At 37.1% G+C, this 14,449-nt stretch overlaps 2 pseudogenes; one reads left to right on the top strand and one right to left on the bottom strand.

The window, feature by feature from the left end:
- Nucleotides 1–116: 116 nt before the first annotated feature.
- On the top strand, nucleotides 117–1,397 carry LOC147486588 (cationic amino acid transporter 5 pseudogene; annotated as a pseudogene).
- A 5,528-nt stretch (nucleotides 1,398–6,925) lies between these two features.
- On the bottom strand, nucleotides 6,926–10,295 carry LOC147486587 (putative LRR receptor-like serine/threonine-protein kinase At2g24230 pseudogene; annotated as a pseudogene).
- Between the last annotated feature and the right edge of the window lie 4,154 nt (nucleotides 10,296–14,449).

Below are 14,449 nucleotides of genomic sequence, written 5' to 3'. Positions count from 1 at the left end.
AAACCCTTACCATACAAGGACTCTACTTCCATCCAAACGAATTTCACTACATATATCATCATATGACTTCATCTCATAATCTCACAACTCCGTTGCTTGAAAACAAAACAACCTCCATGGAAGAAAATGAAGCAAAAAGTTATTGGACTCGAGCAAACACGATTTTTACCCGGAACCATCATTCCAAAGTTGGCAAACTTACAAAACAAAGACTATCCCAAACCGGTCATCGTTTAAAAGATCGGTTTCTAGACCGCTCAAGTAACACCCAAGAGTTAGAAGTCGAAAAAGAAAGTGTTAATGAGATGAAAAGATGTTTGTCTTGGTGGGATTTAATATGGTTAAGTTTTGGTTCGTTGTTGGTACCGGTATATTTGTTTTGACAGTCAAGAAGCTCATAATCATCTTTGCTATTGTTTTGTCGTATGCAATATCGGGTTTTATCTGCATTGCTTTCGTTTTTGTTATCTTGAATTATTTGTTGAAATTCACCGCTGGGTGGTTCGTTTTTCGTTTCTTAGAATTGAGTTAGGTGATTTTGTTGCTTTTATTCTTCTTTGGAATTATTCTGTTAGAGGCGTGATGGTTGGTCTTTGCGGGTTTAGCAAGATCATGGACTTCTTATTTTGCAACATTTATTAATCGTCGGCTGATTCATTATGCGCTTTCATGTTAGCGTTTGCGGATGGATTTAATTTATTAGACCCACTTTGTCATTTGCTATTTTATGCACTTTATCGGCAATTCCAATGTTTGGGTCGCGTAAGACATCGCTTCTTAATTGGATTGCTGCTATGCTTAGTGTTGGAATTATTGTGTTTGTGATAATAACTGGTTTTGTTAAGGGTGATGCCTCAAATTTATCTCCTTTTGTTCCGTATGGAGTCGGAGGTGTGTTTAAAGCTTCACCGCTTTTGTTTTGGGCGCATAATCGGTTTTCGACATGGTTGCTACAATGGTGAAGAGACTAAGAAACCTTCGAGGGGTATACCCATTGGATTGATTGGATCAATGTCGATGATTACACTGGTTTATTGCTTAATGGCGTTGTCACTTAGTATGTTGGTGAAGTATAGTAATATGGATGTCAATGCCCTTTTCGGTTGCCTTTAAGAGTGTGGGCATGAATTGGGCTTAATTACATAGTGTCTTTTGGTGCACTGAAGGGAATGACTACAAGATTACTACGGGATTAATGGTGGGAGCACTTGGTCAGGGAAGGTATACTACTCAAATTGCTCGATCACATATGATTCATTACATGAGTTCTCCATTAATGAAAATGGATTTTATTTGTTTTAATTTTTTGCAGCTAAACAGAGTCTTGCTATTACACGTTATGGACTCTAGGCTCTCCCAGGATCTCCCTTTAGACCTTCAAAAGCTTCGATGCAAGGTAAGTTCCAGTCTTATATATTCACTTCCATAAGTATATATAACCATCAATTTTTTTATTTAGTACTAATTAAGAGCCTCTGCTTAACATCTCTATAAACTCTGTTGCATATTCTTGCAACTTTAATTATTGCTTTTGAGTGTTTCAGGAAGAAATTTTCGCTTCATCTTTCGCAGCTACTGCTTATCTCCAGTCCATTAATTACCCCAAGGATAAAAAGGTATGCTTCTGTAATCAAGAACCTAAGACCTTGAACAGATCAGATCCTTGAAACCTATAAATCAAAGCCACGCCTAGCCACTGTCGCTGAATTTGTTCTATAATATATATTTTTTTCCTTTTCTTTGGCGGACATATAGGTCTATGTAATTGGTGAGGATGGCATACTGACATCTCCCCAATGTTCAAGGATGAGTAGCCTTTTCCTAGGAATCGATGATATACAAAGATGACATAGGCTTACAACCGGAATAAATTATACAAATAATGGTACAGGTAACTGATGATGCTCTCAGATGCAACTTCTTTTTGCCCCCTTTAAATGTAAATGCAAAAACTGCTTCTAGAATAATCATATTCATATTTGATGTAAAATGAATATGAGCCAAAAGCCACAATTGTAATCTTTTCTTTTCAAAAATGCAATTTTGTTTTATTGTCCCATTGGTTGGGAAACAGATAACTTCTTGAACTTATTTTAGTCGTCACGATACAGTAGGATATCGCACAAAAGCGACTGGACAAAGAGGATAATAAAAATCCTGAAGAAAAACGGTTTGCATGCCACACTGACGAGTTCTTGCTCACTGTATTTACACCGCCTAGAAATGGTGCCGAGTCTACAGGATCAACTCCGTTTTTTATTGGAAGACGAGCTAGGTTTTGTCGTTGAAGATGTTGTTAATGGTTTTCGCTTTCGGGCACAAACCCTTTCTTTCTCTATTTATATGGATTTCTTGATAATCTCCGTGGGATTTGTTGATAGTTGATCCAAGATCACGCTTAACCGAGGTCGCATCTTTGTTGAAGTTTTGTGAAATGCCACCGGCTGGGACGGAGACATCGATGGTGTGAAAGGATTAGGTGACATGACGAGGCCGAGGGCGGGAAGCCGGCATGGAGACTCAAGGCAGCAACCATTTCCATAGCAGCAGATGCAGCTGAATGGGGAGAAGGAAGACACATAGAGAGGACGAATCTCTTCAGTTGTGTGCGCAAAGCAACACACTCTGTTGTCTCCCCTTAGAGCACTAATCATTTACCCTTCAATGCCGCATGTCATAAACCATTGTATCTTTTGGGTTTTTTTTTCACATTGCATCTTCTCAAAAACAGTTTTATGACAGGCTATTGATTCTTTAAACTATGACGACCTCCATCGATTATACTATTATAAGAGCTCAATATGCTAGCAAAAGGATTCATGTAAAACTATAACTGTAGTCTGTAGGCAATCGATGTCTCAAGTAGCAAAATATTTAAAGGTTTTGATTTTCTAACTATGAAATTCTGATCTTATAAAGTGAGCTTCTCTGTGGAAATTCTTTTGACTAATTGTTTCTTCCGAAAATAGGAGATCGGAAAGGGTGAGAAAATAGGCGGTAGATGAGCAATAACTGAGAATTGAAGGACAGGATATTAGCAATTGAAATTATACTATTATAGGGATCTGTTAGAAAGAACAGAAAGAAACCATGATGGAATATGTTTCTCACGATGCATATGTAGACTAAAGGTACGGATATAACATTATATGATTTACACGAGCTCTTCTGTGAGGATTAAAGAAAATTGCAGTGTAGTGTGTTTCAAATGATAATAGCTTTTCATGCAGAGCAACGCTATAACTGTGCCACGTATATATCTCCTAAATCACAAAATGAACAGACAAATACAGAAGGCATTATGTAACTGCAAAGAAGTCTTACATTGTAACCGGAAACGCAGAACTTTGATTTCACCAGATGAGTTGCCATGCCGAATCCCATTGCTCCAAGACCAATGAAACCAAGACCATAAGGGATTTCAGTGCTACTTGGCCAATGTTCAATATAAACTAAAGGATAGTGGAAAAATTATTCGAGAAGGATTTGTAAAAATTGGCGGAATTGGTAAGCCAAATATGTTCCTTCCAATTCTTAAAAAAGTATGACTTGAAGAGAAATGTCATAAATTACCAAATACATGTGGTCAGGACGATGGGATTTGGTCTCTAGGAGCCAAAATGCTAAAATGTCTCTACCTAGAACCAGATCAATTTGTTGATTGGTAATAATAGATAAGTAACAATCAACAAAAGGGTTTTAAGGAATCTATATTGATAACTAAGACATCCCAGCTAGGCTTATACCTCTTAGCCCACTATGTGTTATGTTCCTTAGCAAGGTAGTAAGGTAAATAATAAAGTCCCGGTTATAATTGTTTCAACATATTGGAGCTCCACGCACTTAAAGACATTGCCTTAGGATTTCAATCCTCGAAACAGAGCACTTGCAGAAGCCCAATCAAGGAGAAATGTCTTGACATCTTGGCTGCTATTTCTGAGCATGCACTGTTTCTTTGAACTTTCTTTTCTTTCAGAGTTTATTTTATATTTTTTGTCTTTTGTCTCATGATAAATGTGTAAGTAGACCTTCATATATTGGGCAGAGACAACGAAAGAGTTCATTACAAAGTTGGATCTTAAAACTGGCCAGAAAGTTCTTGGTGGTGGTTGCGGCATTGGTGGAGGAGACTTTTACATGCCTGACAATTTTGGTGTTATGGTTTCTTTCAATCTTGAACGTGTCATTGGATGCAAATGCTTTGTTGAATTTAATGTTACTAAATGTATGCAAATGCTTCGTTGAAGTTGATGTTGCTGACTGTATGAAAAAGACATACCCACATACAAATGTGTTAATATTTGTACCAAAGTTTTTTTCTTAATATTTTGTAGAAGCAGCTCATACAAAACACTTTATACTTTATATGTTCTGTTTACTTTCTTCTTGGAGGAGGTTACTTACAAGAATGTTCACATAGAAGTAAACAAAGCAGCAGATCATCTAGGAAGGTTGGGTGTTCACAACGATGATGAATTCGTAGTATATGGCCCATATCTTGGTTGTAGTTTACTGCCTACAGAATAAACTGATGTAATACTGTAATTAAGAGGAAGAATATATGACATTTCATAGAGTATCATTTATGGGTCTACCAAAGGTTGCAATAAGTTGCATTTAGTTGCGTCAGATTGTAATCAAGTTCGAATTGATTTCATCACTCTTGGCTAATCTATATTCCAAATCGTTGCACATGTAAATTTGATTACAAATTAAATTAACATCAATCAACTTCATAGTATATCATTTTAATTACATTTAATGGTTCCATGATTTAGTCGAAGTGTTAATCAACTTCATAGTAGATCATTTTAATTACATTTTATGGTTCCATGATTTAGTCGAAGTAGTCAAGTAGCTTGAAGTTTTGGGCAATGTAAACCATATGTAGGCATGCAACGTTGGTCTTAAGGAAGTTGGTCATAAAGAAAGTGATTGCCAAGATGGTGGTATTGCCTATGGTTGTTGATGTGTTATTTGATTTTAAAACTTTGAAAGAGTTCTACCGGAAAGTCATGCTCTTGCTCCCGCAATCCAAGACAGCATGCCTCCCTATTCTTAGCTAAACCCTGAATATATGCCAACGACTCCCTATTCTTAGCTAAACCCTGAATATATGCCAACGACGTACCATTAATATAGGTTTATTTATTCATGCATGTAATCCATTATTCTCTTTGTTGGTGTTTCTTTGCATGCCAAGTGAGGACGAGATATTTTATTCTTTAATCGGAATTTTTTCATCTATACAAGTATTGTGTGTGTATAGTATTTTGATTACAATATCTTAAAAAAAAATAGAAAAACATAAACCATTTAAATAAAGTATGTAGTGAATTATTAGCTATCAATATACATATATTATTTATTCAAGTGGACTTTAAGCTTTTGAGTAATTAGCTATCTATGTAGCAAGTCCGGCCATAGGCCGGGCCAAATGGCTAGTTCCATTAGTTGTTGAATTCTCTGCCTGTGTGATTGTTAAATTTCTGTAAAATTATAATTGAAACAAACTCAAAGTATATGCATCAAGTTACCCAAGGCTATCGAATCTCTGATACACAATATATGAGACATGATTACCAAGATAGATGAGTACATGATATTGTGGAATTATAAGGAAGTGAATTTTGTAGTTATGGTATTTAATTTATGGTTTATTTTGGTTCATTTCAAATCAGCATATTGACATTCATTTGTCATTTTGTCTTATGAATTCAATTCCAATGTTTGTTTCCAAAAGAAAAACAAAAATTATACGCTACCATCTCACTTAACAATTTCACACATGTACAAGAAATTCCAGATAAGGCTGATGTAATATGTCCCCAAGTCAGGGTCGGCATTTGCCACACGTAATGAGCAAAGTACTCTCCGACTAGGTAATTCTAAGATAAATACATATGCCTCTAAGAGTATAGGAAACCGACTATTATGTATACGAGGCAATACATACAAAGAATATATTGAAAATGATAAATATTTAAGACTTGCCAAAATTCTATTATCTGTATTTTGAACAAAATATATAGAAGAATCTCAATGACAATCCTTATCCTCTAATGATAGGATCAAACATAATTTCAAGTTATGAGATTTCAGTTCCTGATTCAAGCTCTCATGCACTCTCTGTTTCCCACAGAAGGAACCAGTACAGTCACTCATTAGAATCTAAATCACTCCAGTCGGGCTTACCATCGAACACTTGAGCATTTGTATTTGTAAGTCTAGCACCAGCTTTAGAAAGCGCATCTGCTGTAGTGTTTCCTTCTCTCCATATGTGAGTGATTTTGTTCTCTCCATATGTGAGTGATTTTGAAATGCTGAAGTTGTGGTAGACAATTTGACTATCTTGGTGCTATGAATCAAGATATAGACTCAGGGGTTGATCTTTTCACTGCAAGCTTTGTTCATTCTGGCATATATAATCTCTAAAGAGTGAAGTAGATCTTTTTCATCCTTGGTCTACACTCTGAAGTGATCAAAACGTGAAAGTTCACTGTACAAAACGACAATTAATTTTGGGAGTGTCCACTATATGTACAGCTATGGACATGGTTCTCCACACCATTCAATATTCTGCAACCCATTCAAGTCTTTAGGGAAGCCATTCAATTATCAATTACTTGGAGCCTAGCTTCTACAGTCTACTGAAGTGAATGTGGGATTCTGGTCAAAGTGTAGGTGGGCTGAGCATATGGAAGATCAGGAACAAAGTTTTCTTTGCAAAGAAAGTTCCTAATCTCAATGACTGCAAGAGAATAATTAATCAAGATCTCAGATTAACTTTCCCAAATCCCCCCATCATCTGAGTCAAGCCACCATGTAGAGTAAGCTTCTGGGATTGGAAGTGAGTTACTGATATGATTGATATCATAAAATATTAACAAAAGCTAGGACAGTTGAAAACATGTACAGGAATAAGAACGTAGAATGTAGATTTTCTATTCTTTCGTCTTGAGATTGCAATGATAACTGGTTAAAGAGGTCCTTCTTACATACAAGGATAACAGAAAATGAATATTTTACTCCAAAAAGAACAACATCCTCAATTGCTAAGCTTGTATATGTATATAGTGTAGAACTGAAGTTCTAATGCTTATAACATTGAAAGAAGATAGAAAAGCAACCGAGTTCAAACAATTCTTAATTGAAGCACTGTACATTTCCTTCCATGGAAGCATAATTAAAAGACCACCCAATGAGTATGTGTGTTTTTGCTCCTTCCTCATTGATAGACAACAGGTTCAATGTCCTTCAGGAGGCCAACTATTTGGTGCATACTTGGCCTTTTCGTAGGCAAATCAGCTGTACATAAATAGCCAATCCTAAGGGCCTCCTCCATTTCCGTCTCTGATCCTGTACCTCGTATTTTTGGATCAATCGCCACTGCACACTGATTCTTTCTAACCAGTCCTCTGACCCAACTTACCAAACTAGACTCTTTCTCCTCCGAATAATCATCTCCGATTGGTTTCTTCCCAGTAATCAGCTCAAATAGAACAACCCCATATCCAAACACATCTGATTTTAATGTTGGTGGACCAGTTTCTGGCTCATAAAATTCTGGAGGTACATATCCTGGTGACCAATGAGGAACATCATCCTCTTCACCATTGATCAATCCAAAATCAGATAGTCTAGGCTCCAAACATGAATCAAGATAAATACTACTAGCCTTAACGCCTCTGTGGATTATCGGGCTTAACACCCGTGGTGAAGGAATGCTAGTGCTCGAGCTGTACCAAGTGCAATCTTGTGTCTGAATCTCCATGTAGTCAGTAGACCTTCAGAACTAACATTTTGAATTCCATTAGTATTATCCTCTTCCCATGTATCCGTGCTCCAATCATCTGCCCTTGATATGCCAAGAGGAAGATCATGAAGCAAATTCTGCAAATTCCCGTTCTCCATGTAATCGTAAATGGCAATCCTTTGATCGCCAGCTAAGCAGTATCCTGTCAGAGGAACAAGATTGGGGTGTCTAATTCGACCGAGATATTCAAGCTCCCTTGCTACTTCTTGGTCTGTCATGGTTGAGACATGAACTAGAACCTTGACAGCTACATGAATTCCTCCAGGTAGGAATCCCCTATAGACTGGACCGAATCTACCTTCTGCCAATAGGGTCCCTCTATCAAAATGTGATGTTGCGGATAAGAGATCCGAAAAGGTAATGTTTAGTAACGGCTTTTCGAATATCACCACAGGGACCGAGGTGGCAACCTTAACATCGGCAACCCAAGTCGCCGAATCTGTCTGAAATGAGAAGGGACCTGAGATGTTCTGTTCTTCTTTGCTTACAGATTGATGCTTATTAGCTTCCCAAACAACGGTTTGCCTTCTGCAGCCAAAGGCTAGGCAAAGCAATCCAACTAGTAAAAATACAGTTGATAGACTAACAGCTAGAGAAAGCTTTAGTCCAATGTGTTTACTGGTCTTTCTTCGAAAGAGATCCGAGTTCGCAGCAATTGGGCAGCTGTTTAGTGACCCAATGAATGCAGTTCTGAAGATCTCGTCTGATAGTTCAGAAGCACATAGAGTTAAGTTGTTGTAAGAGAAATTATATCTCTCCATCTGGTGTAGCTTCTGAAGCAGCTGTAGTGGGACTTCTCCTGTTAATTTGTTCAGTGAAAGGTCTAAGACTTCAAGTTCATTGCTACGCAGATAAGGAACGCGGCCATTGAGATGGTTCTTAGAGAGGTCTAGTGTACTTAAGCTAGTCAGTTGTGAGATTTCAGAGGGAATTTTACCTCTAAGACCAGTGCCAGACAGGTTCAGATATTCAAGACTAGAAAGCTTTTCTATTCGAGGGAATACTTGTCCGGAGAATCTATTATGAGCAAGATTAAGGTGCTTGAGATTTTGGGCTTCATTCCAATCATGAAAAAATTCTCCGATAAGTTGATTCGAGGAAACATCAAGAACAACCAAATGAGACCAATTGAAGTTAGAAGTAGAATTCATATCAGAGAGGTAACCTTGAAAATAGTTTCGGCTTATGTCAATGACTTCAAGTTTCTTCTGAAACACACCCATTACAAATCCATGAAATGAGTTGCTAGAGATATTAAGATAAGTCATGGAATTCAATCCAGAAAAGACTGAAGACTTTCCATGAATCTCATTCCTAGCAAGGTTTAAGGCCTTGAGCTTGGGAAATGCGGCACTGAAACCATCAGGAAGAGTACCAGTAAGACGATTCGATGAAATGTCTAGTGAAACAAGACTTTGACAATTCAGAAGCCCAGATGGGATACTCCCCATGAACAAATTTTCATTAAGATTGAGGACTTGTACGCTCAGAAGAGAGCTAAGCGATGCAGGAATGTTTTCAGAGAAGCTGTTGAAGGAAAGATCAAGGCTCTCCAAGGCAGCAAAGTTGCCAATGTTATTAGGAAGAATTCCAGAAATTTGATTATAGGAAAGATTAAGAGTCTTGAGATTCTTTCCTATACTCCAGAAATCTGAGGACAAACTGGTGATTCTGTTATTGCTCAAGTCCAAAGACTGAAGCTTACTGAGCTTCCCAATTGTGGTCTCAGGAATTACACCAGAGAGACCAAGACTAGAAACTACTAAACTAATTACATTTACACGTTGGGCGTCACAGAAAACACCTTGCCATGAGCAAACAGGAGCAGAGAAATTAAATTCTTGTGAAGAGGTTACAGCCATTTTCTTAACAAAATCAGAAACATAGAACTCATCTGTGTTTGGTTGTTGGGAATACAATGGCTTGAAAAACAATGAAACAAACAAAATGGAAGTAATGAAACCGAACCCCATTTGAGATAAAGGACTGAATGTCGTCAACAAGTTACCTGTAATGAGAGAAATGATCTTTGTGTCGTTCTGACAATTGTCATTTGCCACCAGAAAGAGCAATGACTCATCTACTTTGCATCTTCACCAAAAATAGTGGTTCTGTGGCTACAACTCGTAGCAAGTATAGAAAGCAATCATCTAGAAACTTGAGGTTGGAAGTTAGTGAAGTTCTTGGCCTGGGTGTCAAAGAAAGAATGTGAACTCTCCTTGTCTGGCTTTCCAGTTTCTAAGAACAAACAAAAGACAACCAGTTGACACTTCACTTTCTTTGTCATGAACATGAGAAACTTTTAACTATAATGTATTGTTAACACACACAAAAGAGGAGCTGGAGGGAGGTTGGAAGGTGCAGGGGAGTAAAGATGATAGGGTAAGGTGGTCACATGAGTTATTCGTTTCTATAAATAAGAGTGAAAAGAAAATTCTGCCTTTGGTAAAATCTATGAGGGGTACGGTGGTAGTTGGATACTTGGATTCAAATTCAATGATTAAATTCATCATCTTGTCATTTAAATAAATGTACGTTACTCACCTGCTGGTGCCCATGTACTCTGGTGCCCCATGTACTACAGAATATCGCAATGTCTGCCTAAATCTTGGGAATTAGCAAATACTTTACTGTGTCAGTATTGTTGCCATGCGAATATTTCTGGCTTTGCACTTTGTAATGTTAGCAATTAGAAGTTGTGTAATTCACTATTTCAGTAAGCTAGACATGTTTTTTTTGGTATTTCAGTAAACTAGACATAATGTGTAATACTTGGCTATCTTCAGTACGTAGAGTCAATACAAAATAAATGGTGTCTGGACTCTGGGTCACCATAGCAGTCACGTCTTTAAGAAGTTCTTTGTGGACAATAGCCAGTAGTGGACTCCATTGAATATAGAACCAGGCCCTATTTTCCTGCAGGGAAGGTTTGTTAGTCAATTGGGAGAATCAAAAGGTTCTTCTGATTATTTAATCTGAGCATTTTATATTGTCATACCATTTCTTTAAGGCTAAGTGATTGATGATTGATCTCTTAATCTTCTTTTTAGCAACTTTTTTTAATCTTTTCTTTTTGGGTTTCTTATAGCCTTTCTAGCCTATAAAATATGAAGCCCATGCCTAAAATCAAAAGCACCCAAGGATCTGATACACAAAAGCAACTACCTTAATAATAATGGACTTGAAATAGCTGAAGAAAGTTGAGATACTTAGGTAATCCAATGGTTTATATTGATCAGTTGGTGTGATACTGAGATGTGGTTTCCATAAACATTGGTGGTGCTCACATCTACCTTTATAGTAATACTAAATCATTCTAATTAAGTTGAAATGGTTAGTGGAGCATAATTATGACTATGGATTCTAACACAGTTGTATCACGCCTTGAACACAAGCAAATGAGTGAAGACTTTCATCATTTGCATTCATGGAGTTGGTGGAGTAATCAGGAATCTTGATAATCAACTACCTTGTTGAATTATAAATTCAACTAGCAAACTTACTCTTGACACAATGAAGATTACAAACCTATATGTGAAGTATGATTATCAACAGAGTCATTATATCTTAATTCCTTTCATCAAAAGTTATGAATGCCCAAAAAATTAAAGTAGGCCTACCGGCGTGGTAAAGGTTAATTGCTTAACTCAACCATGTTATGCTCCGATAGAGACTTTTTTTTTTGGTAACTGCTCCGATAGAGACTTCAAAAAAATGTCAGACTTTTCGCTCTTTTGTTTCATATTATGGCATCCATATATTGTTTTACTTTCTTTGATGTATGAACCCGACTTTTATGGTTCGCTACTATCAGACGTAATCAGAATTCAACCTAATGAATGTCCCTTAACAATTTCTGTATTCACTCCAATAAGTTGCAATTGGACTACATTTCAATTTTTGCATCATGGTGTGCATGGCTCACGCGCACTATTCTCTCTATTTTATCTTCTCCAATACCTCAATTACGTTCTTTGAGTTCTGCAGAAAAATTATGAGCAGAACCAACTCCGTGTTAAACAACTTTTTACATATTTTAACTAGCACCAAATGACTATAAATGGTACATTGATGAAGTGTATTATCTGAATGACATATACTTCACAAAAAATGTAGGTTAAGTATGACACAGGTAGGGGTGGAACTCGGGCGGGTTGGGTCGGGTTGAGGCATAACCTGAACCCGGGACCAAACTCCGGTCCTTAAATTTTAAGTTCAAATCTTAGCTCGACCAATTCGGGTTGGGTCGGGTTATATCAGGTTGGTCAAACTTTTCAGATTTTATTTGAAATTATGAGATAAAAAAACACTAAAATTGAAATCTTCTAATGAAATAAAAGAGATTTGATTATTTGAAAGGGAAACTAACCTTGTTGATTACATTATTCTCTCTAAAATAGAGATTCTCGACCTTATTTTTGACAAAAATATAATGATTGAAATATATATGTACATATTGTACATATGCTCGAGTTTTTCGGTTTTTTGATATTCTAACCCAAGGCCAACCCAAAATTGAGCCGGGTTTTGATTTTACAAAACCAAGCCAAATTACAGAGCTAACATGTTAACCCAAAACTAACAAAAATCGGGTTTTAATCCATCGGGCTTGGGCTAACCCTACCCAAGTTCCACCCCTAGACATAGGTAACTTGAAGTTGGTCATTGCTAGACTCAAGCAAAAGGACCAACTCATCATGAAACTACGATCTCAATCGTATTAAATCACCCATAACTCCATAAGAAGCCTGAACTGGCCTACACTCTACTCTGGCCCAAAAGGGAGATAATTTGCTATAATGAGACAAACTTAGTTAAGCAGGGGCAGAACTGTAGAAGGGTAGAATGTAGAGGCCGGGGCACTTAAAGCAATATAATGGTGTCGGACTTTTCACTAATCATTGAAGTAGAACCGATGCGAAAGATGTTTGCAACTTTTGGGAAATAAACCAACAAGCATTTCCCGGTCTTCAAAGACTATACTTGAAGATGTAATAGAAGAGCTTGTTACTTTTGATAATGTAAATATTAAGTGGATCAATAGATCTGCCAACTCTGTAGCCCACAAGTTAGCATTTGTTGGGCATAATTTACTTCCTAGTTCTGAGTGGTTGACAATCCCACCAAGTTGGTTGAAGCACTTTTTGGAAGATGATACTCTGTCTGTAACCTCATCACTTTCAATATCTTAATATATATACGTTGATTATCAAAAAAAATAATAATAAATAAATAAATAAATAAATAAAAGAAGAAGGTAACTAGATTTTTAAATGGGGCTAGCTTAATTTAGTATGCCTACTTTCTGATGAAAATGTAGCTATTCTTAACATGAATTTAGCTAATACACTAGCCTGTGATAATTGCCATGTAGAATATGTTGGTATACGACTCAGATTTGGATAAACCACACAGTTAAGGTTTTGGTTTCCTATTCTAAATAGGATTCTAATTTGATACCCACCTCTATAAATACGAGACCAGTTGGTGGGATTTGTAAGGTTCAATTTGTGAGAGAGAGTTTGTGAATTCTTCGATTCGCTTTGTGAGTGATTGTACTCTATTTGTTTATCTCTTGATTAGTAAAATTCTCCTTTTTTGCTTGGTGGATTAGGCTAACGCCAAACCACGTAAATCTCGTCTTCACTTTTATTGGTTATTCACTTTGCATTGGTAAGTGTTTTAATTGATTTGTTTTTTGTCGATTTCTATCACCACATTCAATCTTCTTTGTCCAATTGTCACGCTTCCGCATTCGTTTATGTAACAAATTGGTATCGGAGCCAAGGTTCTACCTAGGGTTTCTTTTGTTGGTTTATTGATTGTTTTGTGGTATATGAAAGTTTGAGAAAGTATATATGGCGACGGATCCTCCATCGGGTACTACTTCTATGACATCTAAGGAGAAATCACCTCCTACGACTTTGAATATTAACCATGCAAGGATTGATGATGAGAAAATTCGATGGATCTAACAATTTTAGTATGTGGCGTTGTGAAGTTATAGATGCACTATGCCAACAAGACTTGATGATGTGTTAGATCTAAAACCATCGGATATAGAGGAGAGTGTTTGGGTTAAGAAAAAATAGGCGAGCTTGTGGTATCATAAGACCGGTTTGGCTAGGGATGTGAAGTACCTTGTTCTCAATGAGACTTCGCCAAGGAAACTGGAGAATCCTTAAAGAGAAGTACTTAGATAAGACAATAGAAGGTCGGGTCTTTATGAAATCAAAGTTGTATGATGTGAGAAAGAAAGAAGGTATTTCATTGTCCCAAAGATATGAACGAAGTTTAACAAGTTACTTACCGACTTGTTGAACATTGAAGAAGAAACGAAGGATGAAGACAAAGCTTTCCATTTGTTGAGATCTCTTCCCGCGAGGAGTATGGGCATATAAAACCACCATTATGTTCGAAGAAAGCTTTGAACTATTCCGAGGGTGCGTGCGTGGTTGACAAGTTGGGATATGATGAACAACAATGAAAAGGAGTCAAGAGAGTCGACGAAGCTTTTCGCTTTGTGGGTAAAGAGGGAGGTCTAATGACCGTCCAAACTCTAGTGGTGGAAGAAGTAAATCTGCTCCAAGTCGAGAGGGCTTAAAAACCAGCCCGTGATGAGTGTGTTTTTGT

This window comes from Coptis chinensis, chromosome 7 (genome assembly GCF_015680905.1).
Source record: "Coptis chinensis isolate HL-2020 chromosome 7, ASM1568090v1, whole genome shotgun sequence".
NCBI lineage: Eukaryota > Viridiplantae > Streptophyta > Magnoliopsida > Ranunculales > Ranunculaceae > Coptis > Coptis chinensis.
Note: the sequence above shows the minus strand (reverse complement) of the source record. Positions and strands in the feature narration are given on the sequence as shown.